We start from the raw sequence: 19,181 nt of genomic DNA, 5'->3' as shown, positions 1-19,181 counted from the left end.
GGGTTTGGTGTTGAAATATTTTCATACTAACACCGAATAAAATATTGGATGGTTCAGTTCGGATTATATTTATTTGATATTTTTTAATAAATTCAAATTATAAAAGAAAAGAAGAGGAGAAAAATTCGATTAAGAGATATAAAAAGAATTGACCACTAAACCAATGTCAGTGACACAAAAAAAGGAGGTGGCCATGTAAACGCCGAAGAGAGCTAACTCTTACATGACCCACAAACATTATGGAAATAAGTTCAATGGCGAAATTAAGAAGATTCACCATAATTAAAGGTCCTGCCAGACATATTTGCTTTCTCACTTCTTTAACCACTGATTTTAACTTATTTTGCTTGGATACATTAGGCTCAACAGAGACACGGGTATTATTCTTGTATTCTCCCTCCATGGACTAATTTATATATTCTTACGTGTAAGTTGTGGAATTAAGAAGTTTATAAAAAAAAAAACAAGTTAGTCTAAGATGATAGAACTTATGAAGAATGTGTTGTAACACAATAGATTAAGTTTATATTTAGTTGAGTTTTATGGAGGCATAAAAAATGGTGGCTAAGGATGACATTAGGTTAATCCCCTGTTTAAAATAATTTTTTTTTAAAATTTTTTTTTTTTTTTATCAAAGATAGAATTGAGACTCGAATTAAATTAAATAAATTATATATACATATTGTGTTTTAAAATTTGAATTTCATTTGGATATTTTTTTTATTGTTAAATAATTTTTTTTTGTAATTATTGAATTTTATAATATTTAAAAAAATTTATTCTTTTGACCCAATTATATTTGTAGAAATATTTTTATTTAGTATTTTGTTGAATTTTTTGTGCAGAATTTAAAGTTTGAGAGTTTTATGTGTTTTAGTGCCTATAAAAGTATAATATCAATAATAGTCTATTTTAAATATAATATTGAAATAAAATCACAATATTTAGATTGAAATTGCATAATAACAAAGAAAATTAGTTTTTAAGAATACTAATAAAGTGAAAGAGTTGTGACAAATAAAATTTAAAAAAAAAGATATAAATAGAAAAATAATGTATTATTATTGACAAATTTTCTCTTACTAATTTGATTTCAATTATTTTTACACTGATAATTACAAAAAAAAAAACGAATTAAAAAACACGTTAGCATATATTTAAACATAATACATTAATTTTCAGTCTCAGTAATTTTAATTTTATGTAATTTTTTTCAAAGAAATAAACAAACCAAAATAAAATAAATGACAATTCAATTATTTTAAAAAAAGCATTAATTAAAAATTTCACTATTAAGTATAAAAACGGTGATCAAATTCAGAATCTTAAAAAATTTCAATATCAAAATTAAAAAATTTTTGTATTAAAATTAAAATATTTTAGTGTCACCATTAAAAAATTTTATTACTATTTTTTACTTAAAGAATAATGTTGAGTTTGAAAAAATTATATTTAAAATAATGATCAAATATTATTAAAATATATTTAAGTGCTTAAATTATTTTCAATTATTTAGTTGATATGTTTGTTAGTGTGCAGATTTTTTATTGGGGCAGAAGTAACATAAGACCAACTTGTTATTTGAATTTAAGTTTTGTGCAAAAATTAATTTAAACATAAGTGGTTGTATGTTGAAATGAAAGTGGCCCATATCACAAGCTTATAGACCAATATTAAAGGATCAAGGAAAAGAACCCAAAGGTTCTCAAAGCAAGCATCGGTTACCTACTTCCTTGTGATTGGAATTCAAAATTCAATTTGATTAAATATACTCCATGGTAACCGAAACTCAAAATTAAATTAAGTTTATTATGAATTGAAAGCTTCTCTCTTCTCTCTTCTCTCTTCTCTCCTCTCTCTTCTCTTTCCGTCACATCCATCAGAGAAGAAGATTGAAGAAGTTATCAAAAAAGCTTACAGAAAAAAAGTTATGAAGAACAAAAGAAGATCTTTACTTCAGAAAGAAAGATTTTGGAAGATGGCCTCAAGATTTTGATGTCAAAAAAAGAAACAATCTGCCTCGTTGAAGAAGCAATTCTGAGGTGAAAAAGTTTAGTTCTATTTTTGTTCATCAAAGAAAGAAGACAGCCGTTGAGCTACATGTAGGAAAATGGAAAGCAAGAAGCTGTCTTGGGTCAGAAGATCATCAAGGGTTCGAATCCTTTCTTGGAGCCAAAGACAAGATCAAGGGTTCAGATGGAAGGAGCTTGATGAAAAGAATTGAGAGAGGTACATGCATGTTGGTTTTTGGTTTTTTCTCTCTCTTCTCTTTGTCCGATCCGCTGCTGTTTTTGGTTGGAGAAGAAGTTCTTGGTTGAACTGGTTTTAACCTTGGAAGTTTCCCCTTCTATAATAAGAGTGAACGGCCAAGAGTTGAGATCAAGGAGAGTAATCATAGAATTCTCATAGCTATCCTGAAGCTTCTTGAGTTCTTCTTCTTTACTGGTGTTCATTTTGTTTTCTTTTTCTTAATATTGTCTGCCTGAGTCTCATGATAAGTATAAAATGTGATTTTTTGAATTATATTTATAAAAAAATATTAAAATTAAGTATTTTTTATTATATATTTAATATTATTAAAAAAATGAGAATGTGTTAAAAAATATTGCATGATATGATCTTACAAACACTAAAACATGCACATAAAAATACAAATTATTTTGACTTTATAGGTGGAAATTGTAAAAATATTTCGCAATGTGAGAAGATGCAAAATGTCCTTCTTCTCACATTGCGAAATATTTTTACAATTTGCACCTATAAAGTTAAAATAATTTGTATTTTTATGTTTTGATGAGTTACTCACAAAAGTTAAGCACATTTTGCATCTTCTCACATTGCGAAATATTTTTACAATTTGTACCTATAAAGTCAAAATAATTTGTATTTTTATGTGCATATTTTAGTATTTGTAAGATCATATCATGCAATATTTTTTAACACATTTTTATTTTTTAATAATATTAAATATATATAATAAAAAATACTTAATTTTAATATATTTTTTACAAATATGATTCAAAAAATCACATTTTATACTTAAAATTTAGTGATTACATCAAATAATTTTTTTTACAATTTTTTTGTTAATAAAAAATATTTTAAAAAAATAAAAAATTATTGAAATTGAATTTTGATTTAATTTTTTAATATATTTTTTAAATAATTATCTAATTATTTTTGTTCAACTTTTTAAAAATTAAAGACAATTTTAGTAGTTTATTTTAATATTTTTAATTAGAAAAAAAAAAGCTATGTATCCAATAAAAATCTTCTACTAAATTAATTATTAATGTTTGCGTAACTCATTTTCAATTTATATCCTGTATGCGAAGAGGATGGGATTGCGCATCCATGAAGTATAGGGTGAAATTTGCATATCCAATTTCTAATTCAATTTCAATTGAAGGCGTAGAAGAGGCCATCATAGAATAAAAATAAAAGTTTGAAACAGCGAGACGACCAGAGAGGGATAAGTTAGTGAGTGGAGTCATACGGTCAAATGTGATTAGATTAGATATTTAGATGAGATGACACTTGAGGAAAGAGGCATTTCCCTGTTTTGTCTGATATATTTATTTTAAAAAAAAATGTGAAATGAATGAAAAAAAATGACGGTAAAATTTTTATTATACTAAAATTGTCGCTAAAATCAGCAATCCTAAATAATAAATTGACCAGTTGATAAGTAAAATTAGAACAATTTCAAATTTTCAATACAATCTATAACATGATATAAACTGATATCTTAAATCATCTCAAGACATGTCTTATACCCATACAAAAAAAAGTAAATTCAAGCACTTAATTGACATTTGTTTGATCTCAAAGCCAAATAAATACTTAGTTGTGATGAACTAAGTACAGAAAATTATCAACAACACAAAAAGATCATTTATAAATAAATTACACAATACTACATATAAGTGACACAATAATAGAAAAAGAGAAGGTGGTGAAGAGTTAAAACGATTGAAGGCAATGGGTTTGACCGTTTGAGTGAGAGATTATTAAAAAAAAGTAAATTCTATCATGTAGAGTATGATTTTTTTTTACATGCGTAAAATAATGTTGACACTACTAAAAATTGATAAGTGTCTCTCTCAAGAGATTATTTTTAAATGACAGCTTGTGTAGGTGTTGTTCAACTTTCATCACCTGAAAAAATTGAGATTAAGAATAGATAATTATCATAATGACACTAAGTAAAATTAAAATTAACCATAGATTGTTATTGGGTGTTGGACTTAGTTATTGATGAGTCTTGGATGTTTTTGCAAAAAGGCTTTAAAAATAATAGAAAAAGAATTTTTGAAAATTTATTGTGTGGGCTTAGTATTCAATTTTGAAATTTTTGAAAGTAAGATTAAAGTTGCAATAGAGTTTATGGCCTCAAATTACATATTAGAGGCCATAAACCCTATTGCAACTTTAATCTTAATGTCCACACAATAAAATTCTGAAAAGCCTATTTTTATTATCTTCAAAGCCTTCTTATAAAAATATCCAAGGCCCATTAATGACTAAGCCCAACGCCCAATAATAATCTATCATTAAATTTAATCTCACTCAATGTCATTATGATAATTATCTATTATTAATCTCAATTCACTCACGTGATGAAAGTTGAACAATGCCCACTACAAATTGTTATTTCTACTGTTTTTGACAAAAATAATCTTTAAAAGAGATATTTATTAATTTTTAATAATACCAACATAATTCTACACATATAAAAAAAAATCACGCTCAATAGAATTCACCTTAAAAGAAAATATTGGAAAATGCAACGAAAAATTCCAATGGGCAAACAATGCTTGCTTTCTATTACTCTTCAAGAAAACAAAACAGAAAACTTTTTCTAAATGTTTTCTCTTTCCGCTTTATGAAAAACCTATATAATAATAATTATATTATTTCTATTAAGTAATTGTTCCTAAAAAAAAGGAAAGTGCCAGATATAATATAAGTACTAAAATAATATTGCAAAGTATTTTTTTAGTAAAAAATAAAGATTATTGTTTATAATGGGTTTACCTAATGATAAAGATGTAATTGTCGTTAGATAAAATGGATAGTTTAGAATCGTTAAATAATTTGATAAATTTAATTAAATTATGATTTAATAATTTTTAATTATCAATTTTACATCAAAACAACTACACGTGAATTTTTACTTTAATTAACTATTCATATCCTGGTCTAATAAATAAAAGTCAGGCTCAACAAGACAAAAGATTTACTAAGAAGATAGATCTTGAAAGACTTCCAAGATAAAAGGAATAATTATCTATCAGAAAAAATAGAACTACTCTAACAAGGTGGTTAGTAGCTCTATTATAAATACACTGAACCCAGGTATAACTCACGTCTACTCTACTAAAAATCTGCTTAAAATCCTTACTAATTTAAGTATCTGAATCTCTTGCAGGTACCAAATCAACGTTTCAGGCCCAAATTAAGGGATCTGAACCTCACGTTTAGATTCAAATCAATGTTTTAGGTAACCCTCGAAACACTAACATATGTCTTAAATACTTTAATTTAATTTAATAATTATTAGTAAAAATATTTTAAATACTTTAATTTAATGATTATAAAATAAATACATTAAAAATTTAAATTTTGTATATTTTTAATAAAAATTTTAATTTATAAATTTAACATGTATTTTAAAAATATATGTTAATTAAACTCTATAATAAAAAATAAATAAAAACATGATATGTAATAGAGAAAAATAAAAAATTGCTATTTTTGCCATTTTCCATCATTATCTTTTTTAAATTACATCATTAATTTTTATCTCACATCTTTAATAGTATAAAAAAATAATCTACAAAAAATATGGATAAATAATTTCTAATCAATTAAGTCAATTATAAATAATTGTAATTAATAATTATTAATTTTATATTTTTAAAAAATAAAATATAAATAATTATTAATTAATAATAATTTAAAAAATTAAGAGTAATTATCCAATTCGGTCCCTAAAGATTTTAAAAGCAGATATTTTAGTCCTCAAGAAAAATTAATACACAGATTAATCCCCATCATTTTCTTCCGTTAGACATATCAGTCTCCAGTCTATTTTCCAACGTGACTCATCAATAGAAATTGCTGACTTGGCACGTTAACTCGCGCACGTAGCCGTTAAGTGTCCACGTGTGCAAAGAGGACAGAACAGTCCCTGGACTTGTTAATTAAAAGTTTAAAACACAGTCCCTGGGCTTGTTACGCCCAATTCTCACCTCTTCTTTCCCTCTATTACTCCATATGTCTTTATCCTCTCTAAAAGACATGAACCCCATAATTCACTCTCGATTTTACATAAAAATCCTGTACCCCTGTAACTTCATCTCTCACATCACCCTATCACCGTCAACATTAGGACTCCGTTCATCATCGTCACAATCGTCAATTACTTCCATTGTCTTCGAATCTCACAAAGCGTTGCGATGGATGCCACGATAGCAACGAGGTTTTCACTGAATACTCATCACATTTGCAACAGGTGAGTACATAATCTTCATTAGGATAATTTATAGGATACAATGATACTTTACTTGATTAATCCATTAATTTTATTGGATGATTAGGGTTTAATAAAGGTAAAAACTTGTGAATTATAATAATGTTTAGTCTGTATAGGTTTATTTTTGTTAGAATAATACATCATGTTCAATAATGGTATATTTGAGTTTGTAGTTTTAATTTTGTTAATGCTAATCTATTTTAATTCTGTTGTTAGATGGAATATTTTGTGGTTCCTATTTTTCACCATGGAGATCACTTTGTACGAAATAATAAGGGTGTGCTGCTATATATTGATGAAAAAGTGGACAAATTTCTTGAAATGGACATCGACTTGCTATGTTTCTTTGATTTGAAAACTCTATTCAAAGGGTTGGAGTATGATGATTACAAAGCTATGCATTGGTTTGATTCTTCTGCCTCTGAGCTTGAGTCTAGATTACATCCCATTGAAGGAGATTCTCAAATTAATGAGTTACGTATGTATAAAGAGAAGAACAAAGAGAGTCCAGAATTTGAGTTATACTTTGATCATCCAATAATGTTAGCTCCACTTGAGAATGAAGACCTTAATTTTGAGTGTGATCAATCTAATAGTAGTGAAGATGGGTGTGTGGTAATAAGAAAGAAGATTGTTAGGTGTGAAGAAAAAACAGACCATAAAGGAGATATATGGAAGAAGAAGACAAACAAGGATATTAAAAGTAGGACTCTAACTACAAAGAAGAATCAATTGAGTAGCAAGAAGGCTAGTGTTCCAACATATGGGAGGAATAAAGATGGATCTATTGTTGCTGGCCCAAGTGGTGTTGCTAGGCTTAGTGCTACTGCTAGGCCAATTGGTTCTGGGTCAATTGGTGTTGGACCAAGTGGTTCTGCAAGGCCTAGTGTTGCTGGTGGGACAAGTGAGGTCGGTAGGCCTAGTAGTACTACAACAAGATCTGCTAAGCCTGGTGTTGGAGTTCATGGCATTAATGTTAATAAAGAGGATGAAAAGGATGAAGAATGTGAGGAGGAGATAGAAGAACCTGTATTTGACTACGAGTAAGAGATATTATTAACTCCTGAGAGTTCTGAGGATGAGCGGGAGAGATATGAATTTCCACAGTTCAATGAAGGGAATGGATTTGGTGAAGTTTATTTTGAATTGGAGATGGAATTTTCAACCATCAAAACGTTCAAGAATGCTTTAAAGGACCATGTGATATATGAAGGGAGAAAGATAAGATACATAAAGAATGACCAAAGGAGAGTTAGGTGTGACTATGAGTATGATGTTGTGAGGATTAAGAAACCTAGAAAATCAAAGAATCAAAAAGAAGAAAATATGGAGGATGCAATTGGAAAGGATAAAAATGAGTAGAATGAAACTGAGGAGAATGTTAATGTGGAGAACAAGACTGCTGAAGGAGGTGATGCTAGTGAAAACGTTAATGGAGATGCCCAAACTAATAAAGAAAGTGATGCTGTCCAATCCAACAATAGGGCAGAAACTACTGATGTTGTGAATGAAAATGGACCAGAAAATGAGTCCAATAGTGAGATTGCTAGTGGTTCACCTTGTCCATGGCTTATATATTATGCATGGAATACTCAATTGAAGAGTTACCAGATAAAGACCTATACCCCCGAACACACTTGTGCTAGAGAATTCAGCAGCAACATGGCAAGTCAGAAATGGGTGGCAAAGAAGCTCGAAAATAAAACTATAATAGAAGGAGGGACGTCGAGTTCACGGTAGAGGAGTGGATAAATTCTCAAAAAAACCCCAAGAGTTGGGGTAGAGCTAGGAAGAAACAACTTTACAGAGCCTAAAGACCTTGGACTCAAAGTCGATGAACAATGTGGTCAGCAGATTCTTGACTATTTTTTTTTCACCAAAGAGGCTGACCAAGCTAAGGACCGATGTTCACACCTTCAAGCAACAAGAGGGTATAATTTACATCTTTTTTTTTAAATCTTTTTCTTTAAAAAAATAGATGTTTTTCATATAATAAATAAACAAAAAAATACTTTTATATTGTTATACCCAAACATAATTGATAGATAAAAAGATCTTTTTGTATGAGATACCCAAACATAAAATTATTTTTACTTTTTCATAAGGTCTTTTAAAAAAAGATAATTCAAAAAAAGATCTTTTCTTAAAAGCTCATCAAAACAAGTACTATAGTGTATCTATGTGTTGAGAAGAAGAACAATGAATACAAAATAGTTGACTAATAATTTTTTTTTTCTGTTGGGACTACAACTTATGAAGCAAAAGATATATATATATATATATTTCACCTGCTAGTATTTTTGGTTCCTTTTTATTTTGTCTGACTTTTCTTGCCCTCCTTTTTTATTCTTATTTTTTATGTTCTTTTTTACTAAACTAATTATTTGTACTTACACAATAGAAGACAGGACAGGGAACTATAATATGACTTTCTTAGAAGCATATCTAAAATAATATATCTACAATTTTAAAATTCTATTCTCTATCTCTTATAATTGTTTATTTATATTTTTTGTTTTAATTGTTAAGATATTTTGAAGATTCTATTCTTTGTAAATTATGATTGTTTAGTTATATTTTTAATTATTTTTTAATTATAACATTTATTCCTGTTTTCTTTTTCATTTTTTAAGATATTTTGAAGATTCTATTCTTTGTACATTATGATTGTTTAATTATATTTCTTGTTTTAATTATTTTTTAATTATAACATTTATTCCTATTTTCTTTTTCATTTTTTAAGAAAGATTTTCTTTATCTTTTCATTTTTTGGACTTGAAACCAGTAATTCTTTCTATCAGTGTTTTTTTAGAAAGCACAGAATTTTACAATGAGTAAGCCTCCTCCCCAATACCTTTCGTGTGCTACATGTTATCCAGGATGCAAGTAACTTTGTTTCTATTTTCGTTTTGAGTTATTACGTCGCTCCCTACATGGTTTTGCTTGTAATAAATTGTCGAGTTTAACTCGTATGTTACTCTCTCATCTCATAATTGTGATAAATTGTTATCGGTTCTCTTGACACATAGTCCATTTTTTTATTAGTTTTTTTTAGTTTTATGTCTTTATTTACTGTTTATTTATTTGTTTGTACTATTTCATTAAATTAGACATTGATAAGAGCTAGATATTTTCAAAATTGTTAACCTATAAAATTGTTAAGTAAAAAATTTTAACTATCTTAATCAAGATTGTGAGAACCGGACCGGTTATTGAACCGATCAAGTGACTGGTTCAATGATTCAATGGTTCAACCAAGGTCGAACCATGATTGAACCGGTTTAATTAATAAACTTATGTTTGGTAACGATGTTAGAATTTTGCGCACTTGTATATATAAAATTTGCAGCCAAAATTAAGTTTGCAGCCAAAATAATCACAATGAAACTTTTCTACGGCAAGCATCATTAACCTTTAAAATTAAAGATGACAAATTTCTCATTCTAACACAAGTATAATAAGCTATGTTCTTTAATTGTGATTGCAATGCAACAACAAACCATTATGTCCCAATGGCATACATAACATCAAGGTAATACATTTAAAAAGAATGAATAAATAAACAAAAGGAGTTCAGCTCAAAACATGAGTAAGCCCTTCAAATAATCAAAGTTTATTTGGTCCATCGAATATGCATTTGACATCAAATTGATTATCAATTTATATATTACTAAATTGGTCAAATTAGTTCCAAAGATATATGAGATATTTAATTGTCTTTTCACTATCAATCTGTTATATTTCTCCATAAAATTAAACCACAAAAACATAAATTGGTTCTTGATGAACAGAAAAGTAATTATTAAAGGACCATTTTTGATGCTGCTGTCACAAATGAAATATAAGGATTTAAAATAATAAAACAAAAAGTAGCAGAAGCAATACTTTGAACAGAAACTGAATTTTAATTCAATTCTCTAGCAACAACTTGATACATCATATGCATTGTCTGGCTCTGTATAAGAAAAGAACGAACTGAGAAAATATTTGCCTCGGATTATATCAATTCATACAGCATTCAAAATCTAAAATTATATTAAGCAAAAGTTAATGTAGCATTCAAAATTCAAAGTCCAAAAATTGTATCAATTCTATATAGCATTCAAAATCCAGAATCCAAAATTGAACTTATATCAAATTTATATTAAACAAATTCAGAATTACAGAATAATTAACCAGAGGTCAGAACAAAATACCAACAATCTAGTTCTGTTAACAACAATGAACAGCGAAAAAAATTAACTCAAAAAATAACTAATTAATCCAGAAAAAAATCAACCATCAACATAATTAAATCCAAAAAAATAGTAATTAACTCCCAAAAATAAAATTGAAGAAGCAGTGGAGGGATGGAGGCTTACCAACGGTGACAGTGACTGAGCTACGAGAAAGAGAGAGGGAGAACAGAGACAAAGAAGAAAAATGCCGACGAGAAGCAAACGTGCATGAGCGACAGTGGCGAGGGCTGGCATGCGTTCTGGAGCTTGAAGGTGGCTACAGCTCTGATAAGATTTCCTTCGCGTGTGAGAGAGAACCGAGAGAGATTTGCTTTCTTTGTTTTTTTCCCTTAATATATAGTGTAGCGAACCGAAATGCTAAAAAATCTGGACAGTTCAAACGATTCATCGGTTAACCATCGATTCGTCTGATTTTTTTCTGGTTTTTTACAAATCGGTTTCTAACATCAATTGGACCAGCTAAATGACCGATTTTCGGTTTTCAGAACCTTGATCTTAACTACTACTATATAATGAATTAGTTCCAAATATTTTTAAAATTATCATATAAATTTAATTGAGACTGAAAAAAAAATTCTTCTTACAAATTTTCTTAAAATATTTCTCAAAATTTTGAAATTATAACTTTTTAAAAAATAGTATTTTAAATAGTAATATAATTAATAAGTTAAAAAAACTGGCTATTTGAAAATCTTGAAAGGAAAAAAATGCCAAGGTCCAATATATTAAGTGTAAAAAATAAAAAATCAGTTAGAGTTAGATTAATTTATCTAATATTTTTCAAAAACGAAAATAGCAAATACAAAATGTTATGGGAATGTATGCATGTGGTTATTGAAAGTTCATCATCTTATCTTCTTAATTATATTTATATGCCTCTATTTCACATTAACGCATGCCATATATACATGATAATGTGCATATAATAAACATGAGTGAAAGAGGGAGAATCTTTTTTAATTAGTGATCACAACTAATTCCTTTTTTTTGTTAACGTGACCGCAACTCGTTTAATTTCACCATTATTATCGTTTCTTTCTTTGTATAAATTATTATATCATGCAAATTTAAAGTTAATCTAAAGCTTTAACATTAATATTATTATTAGGGGTGGGGATGGTTTGAATTTTCAAAAATTCAAATTGCATTTATTTTAGAACCAATTTTATGGTTCATAAAATAAAACTAGAATCGGATTAAAAAGAAAAAATAATTCTAAACTGAAAAAATAAAAACCAATTTCAAATCGATTTTGATATTTAGTCACCAAAAAAATCGATTTTGATATTTAAATCCACTTTTTATATATAAATCGGTTTTCTATTTGGTTTTTTAGTATTCAAATTTAAAATCCGATTTTTTAACCAAAAATTTAGTTTTAAAATTAGTATTTAAAAATCTAATTTTTAAACTATAATTTTTTTAATAAAAAAATTAATACTAAAATCTTTTTAAACTATATATATTCATTACAACTAGAATTTATTTTTTATAAATCTAATAACAATAATTAATTTATATAATATTTAATCATTCTCAAAACATTAAAAGGATATCATCGAAAAATCTCCCTAAAACAACAACCCTTAAACATTAACCTTTACAGGTCACTAGAACTTTTTTTTCTTCATCAAGAACTTGACAAATTCACATATGATCTCTTTCAAGATGAGTTTTTATTTTTATTTTCTTCAATTTTTTACAATTCTAAAGACGAACTTGCTTAATAATTGACCAAGTGGGTGTTGATCATCAAAATCACCATTTGAAAATTAGCAAATACGTTTCTAATTTTCTATTTTTTTTTCTTTTTCTACTTTTGTTGAAAATAACAGCATCAATATCTTGTGATGTTAACTAATGTTAACAATTGAATGAATTGGACTTAACAATTTTATATTAATTAGACTATTCAACCAACCTTGCTGTAATTAGTAATGATTTATCTTCATGCAAACAAGCTTAGTTGGCTACTAAATGAAAACAATTAAACTCCAATCCTAACTAACACGCTCTCATTCACTCATTTTGTCGAACAATTAGAACGCGCACCGCCAAACATTAGAAAAAATAATAATAAGCATAATTTCCTTCATCAGCAATTTATTTCATGAAAAATTTTACTAATTTGTGCAAAAGAAAAATTACAATTTATATATGCTGATCTAAAAATCTTCGTCCTCCTCAAACTGGAACATAAACACGGCGTGACCATCATCACTTTTATCCTGATTGCTATTCTTATTATTATAAGAGTAGTTATAGTTGTTGTAGTAGTGTTGGCATATTTTTTTCACCAATTCACTCTTAGATTAGGATTTTTTTTAATTTTAGATTTTAATTTAGATATGAATTTAAATTTAGATTTAAACTGTTTAAATGGTTTGGATTAAAAAACCAAATTATAAAAGAGATTCAATTTAGTTTGAATTTTTTTGTATTTAAATTTTTTTTTTAAATAATTTGATTTAGATTTGGTTTAAAATCCAAAATTTAGATTTTTTTATCCAGCCCTAATTATTATATTGAAAGGCATAATAGATTTTAATTTTAGAAGGGCATATGAAGCAAAATATGAACATTGGTAAATGCAAAAAAAAGAGCATGGAAAAGAAGCATTGTTCTACTACAATTTATTTTTAAAAAAAATTATTTATCATTTAACTTTTTTGTTTGCTGGTTAGTATCATTTCCTTCCTAAAAATTCTTCTATTTAATTTGCACGCATTTAAAAGAAAAATAAAAAAAAAAGATTTATAATCATATAATTATATAAGTTTTAGCCACTTTTCTTCAATTCTTACACCATCTTTTAATTCTTTTATATATCTTTTATTTTCATTAGACACTTCATCTTTTATTTTATAAGAAAATAAAAATATTAGAATCTTCAAAATGCATGTATTACTATATAATGTAATTGTTTTTTACAATTTTAAATGCCATCACAGGTTTACTTGTTATCAACTATGGACTTATAACACCACTTATTGCAATTTGTGGAAGAATGTAATTGTTTACGGTGAGTTCTTTAATTGTCAATATCTTTTATTATTTGTCTTAATTAGTTTTTAATAATAAAATTTAGGATTAATAAAATTGTTTTAATAAAAGTAGTGTTGTTTAATTTTAAAGTTGGTAAATATATTCTAAATAATATCATATAATTATTTCTTCCATGCAAAAAAAATGCTTATTGAAAAGAATATTTTTTGAATAAAAATATTCCATTACTATAATTATTCCTTGAATTAATAATAACAATTATTAATTTTTGTTATAGACGGACAAATAATTAGCATTGTGCACTACTTAATGCAATTTCTAAAATTCTAATATATTTATATTTATAGTGATTATCATGGCTATAAAATATTACTAAAATTAAAGTTATATTTTTTTAATATTTTAGTAATATTTTTATAACAGTGAATTTTAATATTCCATCATACATTTGCTTATACTACCAACCGTGGACTTGCAACACCACAAATTGCCATCAACAGGAAATTAAAGGTATTGTTATTTTTTATATGTTTGGAAAATCATTTGAAGGTTAACGTAGTTATCAGATTTATAAATTTACAAGTTTAATTGAATATAAGGTTTTCTCAATTTATAAAGAAAAACTAATTATATTTGTATCTTGCAAGTGTTTTTTGTATTTGAAATGATGACCTATAATTATATATAAATATTTATATCTTATATCTTACTGTAATTGTAGCTAACTATTAAATATGAATATTTCAGGAAATTGATCATCATGGACGTATTATGCTAACTGATTATGCTGATTATGACCCTAGTCCCACTCTAATAAATAAAACTAAATTGGCTGCACCAATTGAGTATGGAACTCCTCTCAAGCCACAACGAAAACCTCCATCTCCTAATCTTCCTAGTATAATTGGAGTTACCAACTAAATATTATCATCTAGGAGTTGTTTTGGAAAAACTTTATGTAATTTATATTTGGAATAATCTATCTTAGTTAATAGGGTATTCTACTTTTCTTATTTTCGTGCTTGTGTTGTGGGAAAACGGTGTAGCTTTTGATATCTTATAAAATTATAATATCTATGTACTTGTTATTACATTTGATTTGTGTTTATCTAACTTCTTCAATAATGTTCCTTAACTTTTTTTTTTAATTTTCTTTATTAGATATTGATATTTGTCATTACTAATTTGCCTTCAACTTCTCAAATTAAGCATTATTTAGTTCCTTTGAAATTTTGCTAGTCATTATTATTATTATTATGAAGCATGCATTTTTAAAAGTTCAATATAGAATATTGAAAGCCATAATAATATTTTTAATTAATAAATAATGATGTGAAAAAACAAATATTCAGTGCTATATATATCTATTATCTATTGGTGCTTGTTTTGATACGTTAATTAATTTATATACGTACCAAATTAATATGATATAAAAAATAAATAAATATAAAATTATCCAGTAGCGTAATAATCATTTATTTTTTATTTGTATTTGAAAAATTTATTAAATTATTATAAAGATTAAATACTCTTATAAAAAGACTAATATATTTTTATAATTATGTTTTAAAAGATTAAATAATTCATTTTATTGTTTTGATTAAAAAAATTTTTACACTGAAAATAATTATGATTAAATAATCTTAATATATTAACCTTTAAAATAAATAAAATTGAGTTTAGCAAGGTACAGTATGTCTTAATAGCCACCTTCTTATTTCAACCTAAAATACCTCTTTCATGGTCTCCTTAATAAAAAAAAACACCTTTTTGTGAAGTAAAAAATTATTAACCTTAAAAGTCCCCTTCTCTTTCTTAGTTAACATCAGCTCTTCTTTTTTTCTCTAAAATAATTTTCAACATATCTTTTTCGTTCTTCCATGAATGACATGAATTTCTTTTCTTTAATTGTTTGCAGCATTGACCGACCATAATACATTTGGTTCACTACAATTTAATATTTTTCTTTGATTTTTAACCATTTTATCTTTATATCAAGATTCCAATTTATATATATATGATATTGCTCTCCACTTGAGTCTCATTCTTATTCAAATATTGTTTGTGCCTTGTATTTTCAAATTTTTATCTCTACATATCTAAACTCTAATAATTCAATTATTAATATTTAATAGTCTTTTTCACGCCTCTGGTAGCTCTTTAAGCTAGTGTTTTGGACTTAGTGCTTGTATCACATTCCTTCACAATATTTTGTGTTAAAATAAAAATAAATGCACACAGTCTAATAATAAATCCCTTAATAGTAAAAAACTGTATCCATATTTTTAGTCTTAGCTCAATTTTTATATTCTCGCCAAACTATGAAGATCAATATCATTCTTGAGGTTAATTGCACTACTGATATTAGAAGCAACAAGGCACACCAAATATTAATTCATCCATGGTTAGGGGATTTATTCTGAGACCATTTCTGTATTTGAATCGCCATTGACCGGTCAAACTCATTGATGCAAATCATGTGCCAAAAACCGGTTATTCAATTGCAAAATGTGAAAACTATAGGTTGAATCTGAAATAGCTTTGGTTACACACTCCTTCTTAATTTGCCTATTTTTAATTATACACTTATTAAAATAAATACTAAATTTTGTTAAATATTTATAAATAAAAAAACAAAATTTTTTTATTGAAATAAAAATAATATTTAATTAATCAAAATACATATATATATAAACTTTTTTTTTACATGTAATTTTTCAAAGTTTTTTAAACCGAAACACATACTAAATACAATTATATATGAAAAAAAAATATTTATGTTTTTTTTAAATAATGATAACGTCACTCCTAAATTAATAATACTGTTTTTTTAATTATATTTTTTATTTTCTTTTAAAATGATTTAAAATTACTTTCAATCTTTATTTGTTATATCAACATTCTCATATTTATTTTTGTTAGATTCATAAGGACTGTGAATAATTTTATAAAAAAAAAATAAAAATATATAATTAAAAAAGAATACTATTTTTTCAATCTTTATTTGTTATATCAACATCCTCATATTTATTTTGTTAGATTTATAAGGACTATGAATAATTTTATTAAAAAAATAAAAATATATAATTAAAAAAGAATATTATTATGAATCTAGAAGTGATATATTATGAATTTTTTCACTTTAATATTTATGTTCTATATATATATATATATATATATATATATATATATATATATATATATATATATATATATATATATATATATAGCTGTGTGAAATAAATATTACGTACTTTGATTCTGTTTACAATTAGACCATCTTTAAATTTTGTTAGTTGACCATGTAAAATTTTTTATTCTAAATTAATGTATCAAAATTATATTATTTGTAATCTTAAATCTATTTTAAGTATAGATTAACAATACAATGTAATAAAATTGTGGGTCCATATGAATAATTATTAGTAATCTCAAAACTCTATACATATTATACTCATTACTCACAACTACTAATGATAACCTAATATGCTAATAAAAATGATTAAGGATACGGATATATATATTTATGGGAGAATAATATGGTTACTGAAATTAATCCTTAGGTAGCCACCGACCCACAGTTATATCCTTATTAATATGGTTATTAAAATTAAGCATTTATTAAAGTTGACCCTTATTAAATAAGGGAGAATAATATGGTTATTAAAATTAAGCATTTATTATAAACTATGCAAAAGTTAGTTGATCCTTGTTAAATGAGAGAATAATATGGTTACTAAAATTAAAGGATAAAGTATATATATATGGAGAGTTTTATTGTGGGTCTCACTTTTTGTATTTGTATCATGTAGTATATATACTAAATAGCATTTTCGTATTTTTAATTATGCCCTTGTTAAAGTAAATACTAAATTTTATTAAATATTTACAAATTAAAAGAAAAAACAAAAATATTTTTTATTATTCATAAAATTTTTTAGTAAAATAAAAATAATATTTAATTAATAAAAATAAACATGTATACAATTTTTTTTTACATGTAGTTTCTCAAAATTTCTTAAACCCGCATACTAAATACAATTATATATGAAAGAAAAAAAAGATAATTTATATATTTTTTAAATAATGATAACATCATTTTTAAATTAATAATACTATTTTTTAATTATATATATATTTTTAAGTTATTTTTAATCTTTATTTATTATATCAACATCCTCATATTTATTTTTGTTAGATTCATAAAGACGGTGAATAATTTTGTAAAAATATAAAAATATATAATTCAAAAAAATAATGTTATGAATCTAGAAGTGACATTATGAATTTTTTTTAATATTTATGTTCTAAAATAAATATAATATATATATAGTGTAATATAGATTAACAACAGATTAACAATATAGATTAACAATATAGTGTAATAAAATTGTGAGTTGATAGTCATAAAAAAAATTGAACTGATATGAATAATTTTTAGTAAACTCAAAACTTTATACATATTGTACTCAGAACTACTAGTAATAACATAATATGCTAATAAAAATTGAAGTTAATATACAGTATATATATTTATTATAAATTATCCAAAAATTGACCCTTATTAAATAAAGAAAAATAATATAATTACTAAAATTAAGAGATAAAGTGCATATATACACTATAATTTAAGAGAGGTATGTAATAAATTACAAATTTTTTTATGAATATACCAATAATATAAATATTCTTGTTCTGGTTCGAAGAATTATACACACCGTTGTTAACAATATAATAAATTTAATTATTATTTTTATAACATTCTGCATCTTTGATCTCTGATTTACACTATTTTACAGTGTGAATTGAAATATGCTTTGTGCATAAGAGAATTGAATGTATGTAGAAGTATAAATAGTAAATACTAATTAAAAGAATAACTTAAAAATTTTATTGTGTTCTAATAATAGAAGGTTGTGGAGATGTAGAATGAGTTAATATTCTTTCTTATGATAATTTAATTTTTGATAACTAATCTGATTAGATTGATTGACCTTATTCTTAATTGAGATATCATAAAATTGTTAAGTAAAAAAATTTAACTGCCTTAATTATTATATAATAAATTAATTTCAAATATTTTTAAAATTATCACGTAAATTTAATTGAGACTGAAAAAAAAATTCTACTTGCAAATTTTCTTAAAATATTTCTCAAAATTTTGAAATGATACCTTTTTAAAAAATAATATTTTAAATAGTAATATAATTAATTAGTTAAAAAATTGGCTATTTGAAGATCTTGAAAGAAAAAAATGCCAAAAGTCCAATATATTAATTGTAAAACATAAAAAATTAGTTAGCGTTAGATTAATTTATCTAATATTTTTCAAAAATAAAAACAGTAAACACAAGTTATGAAAATGCATACATGATTATTGAAAGTTCATCATCTTATCT

Source organism: Arachis stenosperma, chromosome 4 (genome assembly GCF_014773155.1).
Source record: "Arachis stenosperma cultivar V10309 chromosome 4, arast.V10309.gnm1.PFL2, whole genome shotgun sequence".
NCBI lineage: Eukaryota > Viridiplantae > Streptophyta > Magnoliopsida > Fabales > Fabaceae > Arachis > Arachis stenosperma.
This window is presented reverse-complemented; position numbering follows the sequence as displayed.